The 21,707-nt window shown below is 36.7% G+C and overlaps 1 protein-coding gene and 1 long non-coding RNA gene across 4 annotated transcripts in view; one reads left to right on the forward strand and one right to left on the reverse strand.

The window, feature by feature from the left end:
- LOC138691257 (uncharacterized) overlaps positions 1-21,707 on the reverse strand; it is a 166,370-nt gene that overhangs the window by 117,640 nt on the left and 27,023 nt on the right. The window lies entirely within an intron of this gene.
- Positions 1-21,707, forward strand: part of LOC138691256 (uncharacterized) — a 112,399-nt gene that overhangs the window by 39,614 nt on the left and 51,078 nt on the right. The window lies entirely within an intron of this gene.

Consider the following 21,707-nt stretch of genomic DNA (forward strand, 5'->3'; position numbering starts at 1 on the left):
CTACTACATTATCAGAATTTTATCTTAAATCAATGCAAGGGTCTTCTGACCGTACGTGCTGTGTAAAACAAGTCCTATTTTGTAGGTTTCACCCCCTCACCTATGATTAGCTCCAACCACTCTCCAAAAGAACACACAGATTAAAATCAAAATGGCACAAACAAAACACATTATATAATATATCCTAATCTAAAACAGTGTATAATTGAGTAGTTACCATTATCTCTTCGTCAATTCGCATCACAAACTTCAACAGCTGAAGATCTAATCTGTCTCGCCTTCAAGAGGAACAATCCAGTCTTTTGTTCGCATACTCTATTCCCCATGAGGTCAAGACATGCAAGCGAACTCCTATTCTGACTTAGCATCGACAGTGGTAGATATTTTCTCCGAATATGTTCCAATTCGACACTGCAATAAAATATGTATTCAGGAATTCTTTTCCTCGCACAGTGGACAAAGGCGCTCTCCCTCTTCGTTGACAATTTTATTACCTTTCCACACCTCCAATCTTAGCCACACTAAACCTGCTCTTCTGTCTTTGTTACAAGAATTTATGTAGTTACACCTTCCCCGGTTAAGCATGAGGTCTGATTGTAAATGTAGTGGGGACTTTTCCGAACATTGGAGCTCAATCTCTTGTCTCTCGATATCATTTAAACGCATCTTCACATTATGTCATACAGGGACATCATTTTATTTTTACTAACATTTTTAATATTAACCTGGCTATACCTTTAGAGAACCAGAAACACCGTTCGCTACCCCATTCCACGGCTGGAGTTCGATGATACTGGCGTTAAGCACAAACAAATCACTTTACTAGGTATAGGAAGGAAGAAAAGTACTTCATCCATTTACGTAAACTAGGAAATATCGCGATTTTGAGTTCGATAATTTTCATTACGTTTTTGTTTAATCAAAATGCAGTACTGTATTAACAGTAAGTGTTTTTACTTACGAACTGAGTTATCCATGCGAACGTATTCATTATGCAGTATATATTATACTGTCTACAGCACATTAGCGTACAATTTAGAGAATGAAGTTAAATTTAAAAATAATCATAATATGGATATTTAAACACATATTTGAAAATGGTGGCCGTTCATTTCGATACAGGCTTCAGTTCTTTTGTGACTATTATCGCACTATAGACTATTGCATCTAATTCCAATTGCCAGTTTCGTCCTTCGTACTAGTAACTCATGTTGAAATAATTCTATACCTACTCTATAAAAGAGTACTTCACGTACTGTAAATTCAATCTTCACTTCTGCCCGACCCGCACAGATAAAATTACTCAGACATGCTATCTACTGTCCGTCCAAGTGGTTATGCCGCAGGATCGTAGAAAGGGGGGAAATCACGTGACAGTTAAATACTTAACGAGGGCCTTTTATTTAAGTTATTTTAAACAGTTGTATAATATTACGTAAACGTCCAATTCCTAACAAATTAATCTTTTCAGAAAAGAGCTAAGACAGCCCAGCTTTTACAGAGGGGCGTGCAGAAGCAGGTGAGGGAAATCGGGATGCGATGTAGGCAAACGGACAGTACCTGTGCGAAAATATGATTCAATATTGAAAGCGCTTTCGTCACTGGAAAACGCGAACATATTTCTGAAACGTACTATACTCACTAACTCAGTGCTGTTTACTTCTGCAGCCTTGATTCTGTCATGATAGTAGACGGGGTGGGAGTGAAGTACATTCAAAAACTCAGGTACAATAAAAATTGAAGTAAAAATAAAATGATGTCCCTGTACATTCCTTCTATTATTATCTCCTTTTCCCACGCCCATCTCATTCCTTTATGATGCAGCCCTCTCTGCAGTTTATAAACCCACCCTTTTTCCCAACCCCAAATTTCCGTCCCATACAACACAGATGATCTGACCACAGCTCCGTATACTACCTCCAATGTTGTTTCAGTATGTTTCACAGTTACAATAACCTATTTAGTCGACTTCATAGTTTTTTAGTTATATTCAGGACCTAAGAAATGGCTCACAAATCTGACCAAAAATATGGATTACCCAACAAATTTAATTATACAGATTTTAATGTATTAACTATTGAAGAAATATATAAATATAGTTTACTAACTTACTACCACAGAAATCAAATAAAACATAAACCTAATCGACATGAATATCGTACTCGAAGACAAAACTCTACTTTCCCATTAATTGAGCCTAAATGTCATACAAGTCCAGCTCTTAAACATGGTGCTACTTTCGGCCCTATAATAAAATAATATAATAAAATTATTAACCATTTTCCAAATTTGAAATGTTTTAAAATTGAAGCTTTTAAAAAAGAAATTTGCAAAATTATCCATGATATATAATATTAACAAATGTATTTTTTTGCCTTTTATTTCTTTCGACTTATATTCATGTTTTTATTGAATATCACTGGCTTCTGTCGGATTGTCAATTTATATTAAATGTGTATTTTTCTCTCTTTTTCTCTTTCTTCTTTATTCTTGCTCTTGTTGTATTTATTGGTTTGAATTAAGTTACTTACTGTATTTAGTAAACTGTCGTTGTAAATTTTGTTATATTATTGACTAAGACCACACCGTACACGAGCCTAGCTCTTACGGTAGTAGCTAGAAACATTTTTGTTTTATAAATTTAATTTGTACTCACTAGCTAGCTAATTAAATAAATAAATAAAAAATAAATGTATGGCGTGACAATTGTTTCAACTCCGTTAATTATCATTAGTAATTAGTGGAAGCAGATGTTAACAGATGTTGTTTTGGGATTTTAATCGCAATTATGTTTGGTTGTCGAGACGGAACAGATTAGGCCTCATCGTTTCTATTGTGTTTGTTACTACATTTTCGTGAGAATTTAGAATGACCCTCTGACGTCAGCAAGAGCGAGGCCAGACGACAGGAGGAAAAAAAGAACAGCGCCATCACTGCTTATGAAGGAAATACGTGTATTGGTATTCTTTAATAGCAGAAGTAATAGCCTACTGGCATTTACATTGGTTTTGTATTTCGTAACTTTCAGCTATGCATAGTGTCAGGGGATTAGTTCCATTCCTACCGGTTGTCATGGTGGTGGCATAATATAATGTTTCATTTTGAGACACAAAACATTCTTCTTCAATCATATTATGTCCTTTACAGTTTATACAGAGCGTAATCATTATAGATGCTGAAAATGTAAGTAGGGCTCGAAATTTAATTTAATTTATTGCTTAAGGAGGCGGTTCTTGCACCTCTATTGTTTCTTATAAAGGCTATACAGAGTTGTTTCCGATCTCTGATAACGAATTTGAATGACGTCATGTGCGTCAGGACTCACACCGACAGCTGAATTGCGGCGAGAGGTGACAGACCAGTAGTGAGTGATTTCATAATCAGAGTGCATGGTAGCAATCCCCAAGAAAATCGAGTCTTTTTGGGAGGTGTACATACCAACTCTTTCCGATGCCAAGTACAGTTACGTTAAAATCATAGGAGTCTGCAAAAAAACGTGGTCTCATTATTTGCAAGAAAGGTATCTTGTGTGTACCTAATAAGACTGGCAAAGCTCGGATGGGATTAATTCCAGAGTGGAAAAAAGCAAGCAAATCCATCCCCCGTCACAAGTCGCCGCACCCCACGAGATGATACAAATTAATTCCATTCGAGCTTTACCAATATTATTAAGTACATAGAAGATTCCTTTCTTGTATATTGCAGGCTTCTTTTATTTTAATTTAACTGTACTTGGCATTGGAAAGAATTGTTATGTATCCCTCCCAAAAAATGCTCGATTTTCTGCTGTGAGTCGCCATGTACTCTATGAGATCACTCACTACTGGTCTGTCACCTCGCGCCACAGTTCAGCTATCGTGTGACTCCTGGCACACATGTCATTCAAATTCATTATCAGAGATCGGAAACAATCCTGTACGAACGATATAAGTAGAAGTACTACTTTGCAGGTAAGTTTATTCGCGGACGACTGTATAATATATAGACAAATTAAAGATGAATTCGATATCGCCGCCTTACAAAACGATCTTAACGTTATTCAGACCTGGATAACAGACAATAAAATGAAAATCAATGTGAGTAAAGTAAGTCAATATCCTTCTATAGAACGCATAAAGAAATTTCTCAGATATCAGCTCAATGGTACATCGATGCCACAAGTGAACACTTGTAAATATCTAAATATATATTTAAGTAACAAACTGGGTTGGGAGGAACAAGTCACTAATACCACAAGGAAAGGCTAGGAAGCACTACATTTCTCTATGCGTATTCTTAAGAAATCTAATCGAAGGTCAAAAGAATTAGCGTTCAAAACCCTTGTTTGCCCAATTATGAGATATGGAGCAGTAGATTGGGATCCGTACAGACAAAACCAAATCGATTCAATAGAAAAGGTTCAACACAAGGCAGCAAAATATGTCAAAATGGGAAAGGGACATGGTGAAGAGATAGTAAAAAACAAGGAAATTTCTCAAATCAAGGCGACGAAAAACCAGACTCACCGCATTGTTTAACGCACTACAAATGGGACACAAAGCATGGACCGACATCAATACCAGATTAATGACACCATCATACTTAGGCAGAGCTGATCATATCAGGAGTTTAAATGCAGAAAACAAAGAACGAACGTGGCAAAATTTTCCTTTGTTAACCGCACAATAGTAGAATGGAACAGCTTACCTGCGGCAATCTTTCAGTGTGGTCCTCTCAAAATCAATACATTTAAGGAAAGGTTAAGAAGATTAGACTAAGAATGTAATTGTAGGTGCAGTGTAATTATCTAAGTTGTGTCATGTAATTAAGTTGATATGTAATTAATTAAGTTTATATGTAATTAATTAAGGTGATATGTAATTAATTAAGGTAATATGTAAAATTCTTCCTTCTAATTTCCCTATTTTCTTCCTCCTTTCCCTTTCTCTTTTCCATTTGTACTGCTTTTCTTCCTCCATTTATTCTTCTTTCTTCTTCAACTCGCCTTCTCTTTCACCTCTTCCTTATCGTTTCGTTTCGTTTCTTCTTCTTCTGCACCCTTCTCGCCTTGTTCTCTTTCCTCATCAAGTTGATCTCTTTTCTCTTTCTCCTCATGAACAGAATCATCACGGTAGTAATGATGGAAATGACAGCAGTAGTAATAAACTGTGTTGTAACTTTCATACACTATAATCTCTTTTATAACGGAAAGCCGTTCCATTTTTAGTGCAACTTGGCAACAGTGTAAGATACTTGGAGCTCTTTTTAATTCAGAGCGATTACATCTGAAGCATGATAAAGTAGTTGTAATGAGGATACCAGCAACAAGTGCATGCTGATTGCTGTTATGAGCTGACAAGTTCACGACACACGCCTTCGGACGTCGTAATTCCAAATTAATGTAACGAGGCACCGTGACTGAGGCTTCTCAACGCTGTTGGTATTTATAATATTCGTAGAAACACTTACACAGATAAGCCCCATTAAAGAGGATAATGTAATGGACTGATTCTCAACCGTAATTTTATGTTCAAGCGGCGTAGGACTGAGTGATATTTTATCATAGTTATCGCAATTATAACTGTTCCCTTTATTCACTACCACCACCACTTATATTTTCTTCTCATTTTCTTCTTGTTTTCGTTTCCTCCGTATTTCCTTCTCTTTCTAGTTTCTTATAATGTTGTTTAATTCTTTTATTTTTAATTTTTCTTACTTGCTCTTTCTTGCTACTATCTTCTCTTTCTCCTCTTACCTACAATATTTTATTACTTTTTTCTTTTCACTTTATTCTCCTTCATCCTCTTTTCTTCTTTATTCTTCATCTGTTGTCCTCCACCTACCCTATTTCTTCTTCGTGTTTTCCTATTTCATTCTTTTCAAATTATTTTTCTTCTATTTTATCATCGCGTTATACATAAGGAATTGGACATCGGTCGAGCCCAATACAACCTATTATGTTCATAATCTTTGAGGATCTTATGGAGCTATATTCTTTGTACCGAGACATCATTTTCTTTTTACTAATATTTATAGCTATAGTCATGTCGTTGTTATTTCCGGTGTGACTCCTCCCCTTTGCTTACGTCTTAGGAAGTGAAGGCTCTATAAAGTCTAGGTAGGTAGTATCGTTCGCCATTTTTCTTCTTTCCTTGCCGAGCTACCAGATGAGGAATCTATTTGCTTTACCGTTAAACATTATCATGTCGTAGCTCCTATGATAATAAATCAAACGCACAGCAATTGAGCAAATAATTGAGCGGCAAATAACGTCCTCGTGTGATTTCTGCGAACGCCAACGAAAGAGCCAAAATGGCGGGAGATTATATTAAGTATTTATCTAGCCTTAGGAAATGCATTACATCATCAATAACGAATGACAAGACGATCACGTTTAAATGTAGCCGACCTGCAACGTGATTGGCTGCCGGAAATAAGAGCGACGGGACTATAGTATTAACCTCACTATATCTTTGGATTTACGGTTGAGAACCGGAAACACTGTTTGTTATCCCCCCTCCACAACCGGAGTTTGATGATACTGTTGTAAAATATTAAAAAAAAAATCACTTCACCAGATATAGGAGGGAAGGAAAGTAGTACAACCATTTACGTAAACTAGGAAGTATTACGATTCTGAATTTGATAATTTTCGTTAGCTTTTCATTTAATCAAAATACAGTACAGTATAAACAGTAAGTGCTTTTATTCACTAACTGAACTATCCAGGCGGATATATTCATTGTGCATTGTCTACAGCAACATATTAACGTACAATACGGAGATTGCAGTTAATTGAAATATAATCAAAATCTGGATATTTAAACAAATTGTTGAAAATGGTGACCGTTCATTTCGATACGGGCTTCAGTTCTTTTGTGCACATTATCGAAGATGTTTTTTAGGCATAGCATACCTTCTGAAATTGAATGTATTATTTCTTGAGTGTAATTCTTTAATTCTTCTATTACTGTAGGATGTTTAGCAAACACAACTGTTATAGAGTAACTCCAAAAGAAGTAATGAAAAGCACTCAAATCAGGCGACGTAGAGAACCATAATCCTGCGTCTGTTGAAATAATTCTGTACCTACTCTGTAACAGAGTACCTTACGTACTGTAAACTCAATCTTCATTTCTGCCCGATCCGCACAGATAAATTTACTCAGACATGCTATCTATTTTACGTCCAGGTGGTTATGTCGCAGGGTCGTAGAAAGGGGAGAATTACATAACAGTTACGAGCCCTTTTATTTAAATTATTTTGGACATTTGTAATAATATTATGTAGACTTCCTAGCAAACATTTTCAGAAAAGAGCAAAGACAGCCCAGTCACTAATCTTTACAGAGATACAAGCAGAAATGTGTAGGGAAACCGGGATGTGACGTAACCTAACAGACACAATAATCTACCTGTGCGAAAATACAGTATGATTCAATAATGAATGCTCTTCCTTTACTGCAAAATACGACCATATTTCTGGAACGTACTATATTCACTCAGTCAGTGCTGTTTACTGTGACCGTAAGACGACTTTGACTGCATACGCGGTCTTGGTTCTGTGTGGAGGACGGGTGAGGTTTGCTAATAGCAGGGGTGGAAATGAAGTACATTAAAAACTCAGGTACAATAAAAATTGAAATAAAAATAAAACGATGTCACTGTAGTTGAAAAACCATGTTTGACTACCACAGAATTAAGAAGGCGCAGTCAATATATACCATTAAAATTAGATTTCTAGTCGCGTTTTATTATGCTTACTTCCCAGTTATTCTGTTCATTCTATTGCCGCATTGTTTGACACCACTTAATATAATTTAAAGGGGATGTGAGGAAATTGATTATAGCATTATTTTACCGTTTCTGAATAGGGTAAACATTGGTAATTTCGTGATAATTTCATGGAAATTAACTAAAAATGCAAATGTGTAAATATATCCTTATTCCGATTTTTTCATCTAAAAGACGATAATATGCTGTAAAAATATGGAGACATAAAAGATTGGACATGTTCTTGAACAAGTGCCAAAAACCACTTTTACAAATTAAGCTAAAAGGTTGGTTATTTCGTGATAACCTTGGTAATTTCGTGATATTACATTGATCATTTCGTGAGAGGTAGAAGAATTGTGGAAAAATTCATTAAAGTCAAATGAAATTCTCATTTATTGTTACAAGACTTCAAACATAGTAATTCCGTCTAATATTCATAGCAAGAAAACATAGAAATACATATCAACACATAATAAGAATGAAATCAAAGTAAAAATTGAAATTGAAAAGGGATCTTCTCTGCCCTGAAAGGGTGAACACTTTTATTACGGACTTTATTATAGCCTATACTACTAGGGTAATTCCAAAAGTAATGCATAACATTTGTTTAAAAATTATATTTTTATCCTACAGCTTTGCTGTTTTCACAGAATGTAGATACATCCTTAAGGAACAAAATGCCACTTTTCCACATAATCCCCGTCCCTTTTAACTGCCTTACGTAACCTAGGAACGAGGGCCTGTAGACCAGCACGGTAAAAGTCTGGACCAACACGTCTGAGCCATTCTTTAGCAGTGTGCACATGGGAGTCATCTTCTAACCTCGTTCCGCGAAGGGATCCTTCAGTTTGCCAAAGAAATGGTAATCGCACGGTGCCAGATTAGGACTGTAAGGCGGATGTTTCAGTGTTGTCTATCCGAATTTTCTGATCTGGTCTGTGGTTTTGTGACTGACATTGGCTGTGCGTTGTCGTGCAATAGCAGAACATCCTGCTTCTCCCGATGTCGTCGAACACGACTCAGTCGAGCTTGAAGTTTCTTGAGAGCTGCCACATACGCGTCAGAATTAGTGGTGGTTCCGTGTGGCATGATGTCCACAAGCAAGAGTCCTTCTGAATCGAAAAACAGTAGCCATAACTTTTCCTGCCGAAGGTGCACTTTTGAATTTCAATTTCTTTGGTGAATTTGCATGATGCCACTTCATTGTCTGCCTCTGTCTCCGGTCCAAAACGGTGGAGCCATGTTTCATCTTCTGTCACAATTCTTGCAAGTAAGTCATCTAGCACTTATCATTGGCACTTAACAGGATAACAAATCAAACAGAAGCTACACTGAACCCATTGCGTCCCCCTTTTCTTTTTTGTTACTACATCTTACCTTCAGATTTCTAAAATTCATATTGTAGTACAATTTTTAAAATAGTATAAAATGTAACGCTTAATACTCAACAAAATTTCGCCTCAAACAGCTAAGATTTCTATGAGTAAAGCTAAGCCTATATGGCGACTACAGCTGTATCTAAAATTCCAAAAAGATATCCTAAAATTTCATTAAGATATAATAAATCATTGTACCAAATATCATATGCTTACCTTTAATAATAAGCCTGTAATGTAATTACAAACATCCACAAAATTTGTACGCCTGAGAAGTCGACGCTAACTTGCTCTCTCCAAACATAAAAGCTCACTGAAGCAGCTACAATAGTCACACAAAGCGTAGCTGAATGTTTCTGGAAACCGGACAACATATGCTTGGCTGAAATTTCAATCTCGTAACACCATTGGTTAGTTCACGAAAGAACAAAGAAAAAGTATCACGAAATAACCACTGCCACAAAATTACCAATGTTTACCCTACTCTGTATATTGTATTGTGACGTTTAATAAATAATTACAGGTAATATTGTTATCTATTAACTCTCAATAACATATATAATATAGAAGTAACGTTCAATAAAACGTTAAAATTACATCCGAAAAGCCATGTTTGACTACCACAGAATTAAGAAGGCGCAGTTAATATATACCATTAAAATTAGATTTCTAGTCGCGTTTTATTGTGCTTACTTCCCAGTTATTCGGTTCATTCTACTAATGCACTGTTGCCGCAATGTTTGACACTACTTAATATAATTTAAAGCGGTTGTGAGAAAAATAATTACAGTATTATTTTACCGTTTCTGAATACCCTGTATATCATATTGTGACGTTTAATAAACAATTACAGGTAATATTGTAATTATCTATTAACTCTCAATAACATCTATAAAATAGAGTCGACCTGGTTGGCGAGTTGGTATAGCGCTGGTCTTCTACGCCCAAGGTTGCGGGTTCGATCGCGGGTCAGGTCGATGGCATTTAAGTGTGCTTAAATGCACAGGCTCATGTCAGTAGATTTACTGGCATGTAAAAGAACTCCTGCGGGACAAAATTCCGGCACATCCGGCGACGCTGATATAACCTCTGCAGTTGCGAGCGTCGTTAAATAAAACATAACATTTAACATCTATAAAATAGAAGTAACGTTCGATAAAACGAATAATTTTTATAGTTTCGAAAGGATGTTAAAATAAATAATTTTACTTGATCCAAGCAGTATTTAAAATAGTAACTAAAATTACAGTTATTGCATACTATTATCGTATCTGAAGACTCTTTCGTTCATAAGATATACTAATTTTAATTAAACAAATAAAATTAACCAGGTGGCCCGGGTTCGAGTCTCGGTCGTGGCAAGTTACCTGGTTGAGGTTTTTTCCGGGGTTTCCCTCAACCCAATATGAGCAAATGCTGGGTAACTTTCGGTGCTGGACCCCGGACTCATTTCACCGGAATTGTCACCTTTATCTCATTCAGACGCTACACAACCTAAGATGTTGATAAAGCATCGTAAAATAACCTACTAAAAAATTAAATAAAACAATTAGAATGTCGGTTTTATCTCCTCTGAGTTGTCGCTATAATTCAAGTGTGCTGGTGAATTAAGAGTTAAATTTATATTTGTCGCCTCATCGAATCAGAATAATGTATTTATTTAAAAAGATACATTAAAAACACTGAATGTCTTATGTTAGCGTTATGTTAGAACGAGGGGCTAACATGAATTTGGAGATTTGGTGTATGTAACTACATTATGGTACAAGATGCACGTGACGTCATCAATTTTTCAAATAATACTACATACTTTAATCATGTTACTTTGATTACACACATTAAGACGAGTTCAAAAATGTATCAAAATGTCAACTTCCTAATCAATAACAACAAAACGTACTTCCAATGTGATAATGTTATGCTTTGAGAGTCACAGAAGATGTTCCAAATGATGACCATTCACATTAATGAACATTCGAAGGCGTTCCCTGATAGACCGTATGATTGCCCGGCATGTTGCTGGCTGAATGGACAAGCAAGCCTGTCGAATGCGTTGCTGCATGTCGTCTGGTGTTGTCAGAATCTTCTGGTACACATTGTCCTTCACAGTTCCTCACAGGGAGAAGTCGAGTGGCGACAGGTCCGGAGAACGTGCAGGCCACTGTAAGTGGATTGTGGCGTCGACAGTTGTGGTTTGTTTACATGTTAAGACAGTAAACACACAACACACGACGTGTACGGACGTCAGTCGTCTTTCGTTTTGTATACGTTAGTGCACAAGATGAATGGGGCACCACAACAAACGGCACATTCCGATGGCATTCATTTTGAATTTTTTTGTTGTTATTGATTAGGAGGGTGACATTGTGATATATTTTGAATTCGGCTTAATGTGTGTAATCAATGTAACATGATTAAAGTATGTAGTGCTATTTGAAAAATTGATGACATCACGTGTATCTTGTACCACAATGTAGTTACATACACCAAATCTCTACAGTCATGTTACCCCCTCGTTCTAACATAGTTCTCAAAAACAAAAATTCCAATATCTGTCCAAACAAAAAAGTTACAATAGGTGCACGAGATAAATGGGACAGCCTGTATTGTCCTGGGAAATTACATGAAAAATCTAAAATGAAGTGTGATGTATTTATATTAAAAGTAATAAATTAAATCTATCTTAAAATATAAATAAAACCATTCCTTCTGAATATTATTATTCAGACTCCTGTATCTTTGGGATAGCGAAAGGCCTATACTCTCTCTCCAAAGTGACAAGTAGCGAGCGAGAAAGCAAAGACAGAGAGGATGACGTCAGGAACGCCTAAATTGTGTGACGAAGCATCCGCTCTTTGAGTTACGACTCGCATTTTAATGCCGAGGCCATTTACGCATCGCCCACTTCGATATCCGTGTTATGAGCGGTTCAGACGGCTAATTGTTCAGCACCCGGAAACACAACGGGGTCATGGCTCATCATGTCTTGAATGGAGCGAGCGTGCGTGGAGAAACATCAATTATTGTATTTCTAGGCTGTTTTCTGGAAAAAGGATCGTTCGTTGTGACTAAGTTTCAAATATCATTTTCCATCTACACAAACTTATCTACATACATACAGTGGATAACAGTTATATTTGTACACCTGTATTTAATATTTAAAACCACGTTTTTTCTGCAGAAATAAATATTGTATTCTTCTGTTTTATGTTGCATTATAAATTATTTACATACTTAACGAAAATAAGTAGACTTCGTTGAAATGCCACACGCAGCATGCAATCAGGTTGCCGATGTACGGTAGAGGAGGTGAGCGACCGCCCGGTCTCGTAGTACAGGGACATCATTTTATTTTTACTTCAATTTTTATTGTACCTGAGTTTTTGAATGTACTTCACTCCCACCCCCTCTACTAGTAAACTTTCAACCGGTCTCCACACAGAACCAAGCGTATACAGTCAAAGTCGCCTTAAGGTCATAGTAAACACAAACAGTACTGAGTGAGTATAGTATGTTCCAGAAATATATTCGCGTTTTCCAATGACGAAAGAGCTTTCAAAATTGAATCATATTTTTGCACAGATACTGTCGTCCGTTTGCCTACATCGCATTCTGGTTTCCCCCACCCGCTTCTGCTGGCCCTCTGTAAAGGCTAGTGGCTGGGCTGTCTTAGCTCTTTTCTGAAAACATTAATTTCTGTTAGGAATTGGACGTCTACGTAATATTATACAACTGTTTAAAATAACTTAAATAAAAGGGCCTCGTTAATTAATTGTCACGTGATTTCCCTCCTTTCTACAACCCTGCGACAAAACTCTTGGACGGACAGTAGATAGCATGTCTGAGTAATTTTATCTTTTCGGATCGGGCAGAAGTGAAGACTGAATTTACAATACGTAAGGTACTATTTTATAGAGTAAGTACAGAATTATTTCAACATGACTTACTAGTACGAAGGACGAAACTGGTAATTGGAATTAGGTACAATAGTCTATAGCGTGATAATATGCAAAAAAAAAAAGAACTAGAATGTATCGAAATGAATGGCCACCATTTTCAAAATTGTGTTTAAATATCCATATTATGATTATTTTGCAATTTAACTTCATTCTCTATATTGTAAGCTAATGTGTTGTAGACAGTATAATGTACACTGCATAATGAATACGTCCGAATGGATAGTTCATTTCGTGAGTAAAAACACTTATTGTTAACATTGTACTGTATTTTGATTAAAGAAAAACCTACTGAAAATTATCAAACTCAAAATCGCGATATTTCCTACTTTACGTAAATGGATGAACTACTTTTCTTCCCTCCTGTACATAGTAAATGATTTGTTTGCATATTACGCCAGTATCATCGAAGTTCAGTCGTGGAAGGGGATAGCAAACGGTGTTTCCGTTTAATCCGAAGGTATAGCCAGGTTAATATTAGAAATGTTAGTAAAAATAAAATGATGTCCCTGTATAAACAGTTCATGTTAAGAGTAGTGACCGGTTCAAATAGATAGAGCAGCTACAGCTAATGTATACCTATGTAAGCACTTGTTTTTGCATTACTGTGGTTGGAATAGTCAAAGCTTAACATTTGTTCAGTGCAGACAAGAATTCAATCAAACATACTACAATGAGAGTGTTGCTGTTCCAAACAATTGCCCCTGGAATACCCCTACACCCGCAGCCAGTCTTGACCCGTTGGAAAGCGTGGTTGGCTGTTAATTATTATGCAGAATATTACGGCAAAATAATGGAGGTAATTGATGCACTGGATAACATAGACAGTTCCACTGTTGCAGCTGTAAAATCATTGCCTTCTGAACAGTTATTGGAAGTTATTCTGTTCATTGATTCCAATTTTAAAATCGTGTCCAAAAGCATCATCCTCTTAGAATCGTCTAAACCACAGCTCTCAGACGCCCTTAATATAGTGTATCACAAGCCGTTATCCAAAATAACAACTCACTAATTTCAGAAAAAGTGAAATGTAAATTGAGAAACATTATTGCTAAAAATTCTGCCTATTCACAACTTCGTATTATAAATGATGTACTGTCAGGTCACGACAAGACGTCTGAAGTTGGTGTACTAAAAAGTAGTGACTTTCAGTTCTTCAAATATGTACGTATTACATCGTGTGTTGTTGAACGTACATTTTTCCAATATGAAAACTGTTTAAGTGACCATCGGAGGAGGTTCACTTTGCAATCGCTCAAAATGTACGTAACTCTTCACTGCAATGCACATATTCAAGGGTGATGTGAGTATATTACATTAAATTTTAAGAGTTAATATATCTCACTACAAAATAATTGTGTATTTACATGTTTAGATATTTCCTACTTCAATGATCATTCATTATATTTCTTGAACCCAGGATACAGGTTTTATTGTAACCGCAGTATACTGCTCAGTGTTTACATCAGAGGCATACTCCATCCGTTGCACATCCCCTTCTCATACAGTCTATACCGCGTGCGTAGTAAACCTTACGATTCTCGTGGCAATTCCACGAAGTCTAATAATAACATATAAAAATAATTTTTCAAATACTTTAACATAACAACTTCCTCTATTTAAACAAAAACACAGCCTTTTCCCTGCAACATTCTTATTTGTACAGTTACAAAAATAAATTATAAATGTTTCTTTGTTTTTACATTTATGGCACAGACTGGAAGTTCTAATACTTTGTTGAATAGCCCCTAGCCTTCAATACAGCTCTGCACCTTCTTTGCATTGACTGTAGAAGCCTAAGACAAGTGACAGGTTTAATTTCTTCCCGTCTTCAAAATAACTTCCTTTAGATCTTCTTTAGATGTTACTTTACATTTACGAACTCTTCTCTTGAGAATTGGCCATAGATGCTCAATAGGATTAAGGTCCGCGGGTTAGGCAGGTGTTCTAAGCTGTTTAGGAACATTCCAGATGAGCCACAGTTTGTTAATTTCTGCTGTATGCTTGGGTCGTTATCTTGCTGAAACATGTAAGATGCAGATAGTCCCATTTTTTCCACACTTTGTCTGACATTATTTTTTAAAATGTTCAAATAACCCCATTTGTTTAAGTTGTCATCAATGAAATGAATCGTACCCACTCCTTTTGATGACATACACCCCCACAATTTAATTGATTCACCTCTGTGCTTGACTGTCGGTAAAGTATTCTCCACATTATAGGCCGTATTGGCTTTCCTCCACACCGTCTGTATTCCATCAGATCCAAATAGATTTATTTTAGTCTCATCAGACCAAATCACAGTATTCCAGAAGGTTTGAGGTTTGTCCTGGTGCTCTTTAGCAAATGCCAGTCTTGCTGCACGATTCTTTTTACTTACACATGGCCTTTTTCTTGGGATTCTGCCGCGATACCCATGCTGCCATAGTACTCGACGAACGGTCTGACTGGATACCTTCTTACCCGATGCCTGTTGCAACATCTGCACAATTTCTGGTGCAGTTACACGTGGGTTCACTTTAACTTTGTTAACAATGAAACTCTCATTCAGGAACGATTCTCTACTTCTTCTCGGAATATTCTTAATGGAACCATTATATTTGAACTTATTTACTATATAACTTACTGTTGAGTGAGGTTTTTTCACAATATTACCAATTTTCCTGAATGAATAGCCCCTCAAAGCAAGACTGATTATCGTATGTTTAAGTTCTGTGCTTAGCTCCTTCCCTTTCTTCATCTTGGACACGACTGATATAATACATAACAGACAACATCGCAACTCTCCCACCCCAATAGGTACGGAAACGCAGTTAACCATCTATGCACACAGTAAATGTAACATATCTTTGTAAAGTGTATACATAAGAGTGTTGCATGATATGTTGCCATAATGTGATGCATTTACTTCCCACTGTTTATAAATCATTTTGTTACATTTTACGTGTTTAGTATAAGGATTTTAATAATATATTAAAATATTTTAAAGTTTAAATCAATTTATAAGACAAACCAAGTTATTTCTTTACAAAATTTCAGCCTGTACAAATATAACTGTTATCCACTGTATATGGAATACGTATATTTATCTTCATTTTATGTATTATTTCTTGCAGTATTTACATCAAATTAAATTTCACTTATTTTTATTCCATAATCTGATAAAGTACAACACAGAACTGCACGCATTGTATTCTTCACCTGACATAATTAGGAACATTAAATCCAGACGTTTGAGATGGGCAGGGCATGTAGCACGTATGCGCGAATCCAGAAATGCATATAGAGTGTTAGTTGGGAGACCAGAGGGAAAAAGACCTTTGGGGAGGCCGAGACGTAGATGGGAAGATAATATTAAAATGGATTTGAGGGAGGTGGGATATGATGATAGAGACTGGATTAATCTTGCACAGGATAGGGACCGATGGTGGGCTTATGTGAGGGCGGCAATGAACCTTCGGGTTCCTTAAAAGCCATTTGTAAGTAAGTAATTAAGTTCAGAAAACAATCATCGCAATATTAATTACTGGCAATAATTTATTTTTTTACGTTTAGTTATATACGCTGGTCAAAACTACTATAGTCTACTACAGTTTATACTGACTTAATGACAGTTCGACGATTGTATCATTGGTAGCGATAAGCTTACTCCTCTTTCTCCACAATTCGTACCTATCTAGCATATTCTCCAGCACCCAACACATAAACATGCATGTACTAATACACACGCATAGTCGGCCTCGGTAGCGTACTTGGTATAACCACAGTCTAGTATATACAATCATGAAGCTCAATACGTAGTAAATATGCATCCATAGATAGTTGCTAGCCACTAGCATCGCTAATATCGCCTCATTACAGACAATGCGAAATAGTACCGGCACAGTCTATTGTTCCTAGCACCCTCACAACTCAAGCTTCGTGACTGTATATACTAGACTGTGGTATAGCGATGGCCTTGTATGCTCGAGGTTGCGGGTTCGATCCCGGCCCAGGTCAATGGCATTTAAGTGTGTTGAGAGTAAAATACATACCTGTACACAAAATCAATCTACACGAAGTGTTATATAGGCCTGAGAAATATATACCTTTATACTTCTAGTGCGCTTCGTGCGCCTCTAACTTTGAGTACGTCTCAGAGTTGGGTGAGTTACGCAGTGTCTTTCGTTCGTTTGAACTCATGCTTATCATCACGGTAAGTTAGTCCTCAGCATTTGGGTGGTTGAAATGCCACTCCTTTGACTTCCAAACACAACCATCTGCTAAAGAAAAATTTAAATACATTTTCTTTCTTAAAGAAAAATTGCACTATTTTAAAGACATTTTTATTTTCTGTCTGTAGAAAATGCACCTAATATAACGTTGACACGTATCAGCCTTATTATTTCACTATGTTAATATGATGGTGTATTACATTGTTTTACATAATTTTTCACTTAATATATTGTTGCAGTGAATAACAAACCAAATTTTCAAAGGAGAACGTTGCCTGTTACTAGAAAACACAGCCTTACATCTAGAGAAACTTTGTTCTACTTCTGCAGAACCAATGGGGCAATATTTGAAATGGGTAGGTGGAAACTGCACACTTTGATCCGGAAACTGCACATCACTTTTCGAGGGACCCACTAATCCTACCCGGATAGTGCACACTGATTCACGAGGGTTTTACTAATCTTATCCGGAAACTGCACAATTTACAAAATATGTTTCTTTTGCATTTGGCTGACTTTACATTGAAACTTCGATTACTTCCATCAGTGCTTTCCAGTTTAATAATATAAGTACCAGTTTGTATGTCTAAAAGTTGATTCACGAATTTATACAATGAAAGATTACTGCTGTAAAAACTGACATTAAAATGCTTGTGTCCACACCTGTGGAGTAACGATCAGCGCGTCTGGCCGCGAAACCAGGTGGCCCGGGTTCTAATCCCGGTCGGGGCAAGTTACCTGGTTGAGGTTTTTTCCGGGGTTTTCCTTCAACCCAATACGAGCAAATGCTGGGTAACTTTCGGTGCTGGACCCCGGACTCATTTCACCGGCATTACCACCTTCATTTCATTCAGATGCTAAATAACCTAGATGTTGATACAGCGTCGTAAAATAACTCAATAAAAAAATGCTTGTGAAATAATTCACAGTCATTTGTTGTGCGAGAGGTCGATGCAGTCAGGGCTGCCCATACAGTAGGAGAGAAAATTTTATCTTCGGAGATGTACGTTTCTGGTAGGCTAAACAATCTGCAAATTTCTCAAGTCTAGTACCTATCTGTTTTACCTCATCCAGTTCATAGCGAAGAAATCTCCGACTTCTTGTTATTGAAAAGAACGAAATCTTCGCTTCGTTGAGTAATAAAGTTTAAATGACTCAGTCTGTCATGAACTTCGGGTTGCGATTTAGGTAGAATAGGTTGAAGTTTCCTCCACGATTTGTATGTTATCTTTTATTCGAAATATGTCACGCACTTTTAGGTTTTCTGTAGGCAAGATTTGACAAACAGCATGAAATATTTTTGGTGACACTATTAACAACATCGATGGCTTTTCTTAGCTGCATTAATTATTTGGCGATTTAATATACTAATGTCCACCACATGTTATGCCCACCGCGTTCTCTAATAACTTCCACATTGTTCAGCAAGCTATAAATTTTCGCATTGCATTTTCTAACACAACACCTCCACATTACTTCATAGTTTTTCAATTCCTTGGCTTTATAAAATTTATAGTCGTCATATACCAGTACTAAATTACCCCGTTCACTTTCAGATGTAAACAGACGCTCCATTTCGAACAAAATTAAAACAATTTGGTAAATTAAAACTATCTATAGCATTGGCAAAGCAGGTAGAAAATATTTTGGTGTGCAGTTTCCATATGGCCGTAATCCAGGTAGAAAATGTTGGTGTGCAGTTCCTATATGACCAAAATCCAAGTAGAAAATTTTGGTGTGCAGTTTCCATATGGCCATAATCCAGGTAGAAAATGTTGGTGTGGAGTTCCTATATGACCAAAATCCAAGTAGAAAATTTTGGTGTGCAGTTTCCATATGGCCGTAATCCAGGTAGAAAATGTTGGTGTACAGTTCCTATATGACCAAAATCCAAGTAGAAAATTTTGGTGTGCAGTTTCCATATTGCCATAATCCAGGTAGAAAATGTTGGTGTGTAGTTCCTATATGAGCAAAATCCAAGTAGAAAATTTTGGTGTGCAGTTTCCATATGGCCATAATCCAGGTAGAAAATGTTGGTGTGCAGTTCCTATATGACCAAAATCCAAGTAGAAAATTTTGGTGTGCAGTTTCCATATGGCCATAATCCAGGTAGAAAATGTTGGTGTGCAGTTCCTATATGACCAAAATCCAAGCAGAAAATTTTGGTGTGCAGGTTCCATATGGCCATAATCCAGGTAGAAAATGTTGGTGTGCAGTTCCTATATGACCAAAATCCAAGTAGAAAATTTTGGTGTGCAGTTTCCATATGGCCGTAATCCAGGTAGAAAATGTTGGTGTGCAGTTCCTATATGACCGAAATCCAGCTAGAAAATGTTGGTGTGCAGTTTCCACATGGCCGTAATCCAGGTAGAAAATGTTGGTGTGCAGTTTCCGACGCCCGATTTGAAATATTTTACAAAAGCATTATTTACTTCAAAATCTGTATCATTGTTACAAATTTCCTCATTTGAAATTAAGTCACAAATTTCGTCTTCGGCATCTTGTTATTATTCTCCTTTACAAGACGTTGAATGTTGCCTGTTACGAATAGCAGTATTCGGTCGTAATGTAACCGATCAACTAAAGTTCGCTGCTGAACGAAACACACTGAAATCCCCCACCTCAACGCAATTACGTACCGGTACCTAAAGTCAGAGGCGCATGAAGCGCAATGTAACGGCATACAATTCTTAGCCCTAGTTATATTATTTAAGGTTCGTAGGTCAAAACACGTTGTCTCTTCTTACGCAGTTTGTTTCTTACTTTCTATTCTCTCTCAACTTCGTAACAAGATATGCACTGCAGGACGACTAAGACCTCTGACACCTGAATAATGCTACGCAAACCCTCCTCACACTTACCGGACAGAGTGAATATGTGAGAACCAGTAAAAGAAGAACATTTCACACGGTCACTAAAAAGAAGTCCTTGCTCGTAATGACTGCCTGACCTCGCAGGAAACTTGACTCTGTTTCATATGGACTGCTTGAGTCCAGTTCTCTTCCGTTTATCTTGTGTAATCTTATTGTCCTAATGTCATTTGAAGCCTTAATCTTGAAAACCTCACAGCTGGAGGCAGTAAATATCTTCCACGACAGGTTAATGGGCATAAATCTATTGTCACCTCGAACCCCGGACCTATCTCATTATTATTTTAAGTCCACGCCTGTGGAGTAACGGTTAGTGCGTCTAGCCGCGAAACCAGGTGGCCCGGGTTCGATTCCCGGTCGGGAAAAGTTACCTGGTTGAGGTTTCTTCCGGGATTTTCCCTCAATCCAACATGAGTAAATGCTGGGTAACTATCGGTGTTGGACCCCGGACTCATTTCACCAGCATTATCACATTCATCTCATTCAGACGCTAAATAACCTAAGATGATGATAAAGCGTCGTAAAATAACCTACTATAATAAATAAAAACAAATGTTATTTTACTCTTCGGAAAAGTATTAAAAACAAAGTGTACCAGAAAATCCATATGCTCTGGAACAGCTTCAGGAAAACATGCCGAAAAATTTACTCCGTAAGAAAAGAACAATTTATTGTTTTGTGTTGTAACATGTCAAAAATGTGTGGATGTCCTGAGTCGACATTTCCTACGTCATCTTGACGCTCGTGAATAGTTTAAGTGCAGTTATGTATATTATTTATATTATTAATGTAATAAAAATTATCGATATTGATAAGTGACTGTTCAAGAGATTCTTTTGCCAATAGCTTGCAGATCCGAGACTGAAGACCATAGAACAGCTTTCGGCAGTTAAAGTGCCACTTATCGGTAAGGTTTTGAATCAGGTACAATATACAGTAGAGCGTCTCGTTTAGGCACAGTGAAAACGTAAAGATAGTGCAGGTAACGTATGGGAGAGAACGAGCCGTACGATAAACACGAGGGATGCACAAGGTTTTAGTTGCAGCATTTATGGCGGATCATTAATTGAAATTATTTTTTCCAAAAACACACAAAACAAAAGAACACAAATTGCATAACGTTATCATATACACATTTTAACAAACAAGCAATTGTAACGTTGAAATAATTCAATTTTGCTACTTATATGATGTTGCTTTCAAGCAGCATTTTTACGGTCATGAATTTCATTCCCTGTATGACTAACATAATATCATCGTCTTCTATGGCCGAATTAACAATACTACAGTACATTGGTATCCCTTCTCAAGGTTTACCTGAATGAATTGAGCTTTGAGAAGGGATAATTATATTTAGTGTTGTCACTTCAGACCGATGTACTGTAGTTTTGTTCATTCGGCCACAGAAGGCGGTGATATTATGTTAGTCGTACAGAGAATGAAATTCATGACCGTAAAAATGCTGCTTGAAAGCAGCATCATATAAGTAACAAAATTTGATTTGTTATATTGAATTATTTCAACATTACAATTGCTT

This window comes from Periplaneta americana, chromosome 16 (genome assembly GCF_040183065.1).
Source record: "Periplaneta americana isolate PAMFEO1 chromosome 16, P.americana_PAMFEO1_priV1, whole genome shotgun sequence".
NCBI classification, from domain to species: domain Eukaryota; kingdom Metazoa; phylum Arthropoda; class Insecta; order Blattodea; family Blattidae; genus Periplaneta; species Periplaneta americana.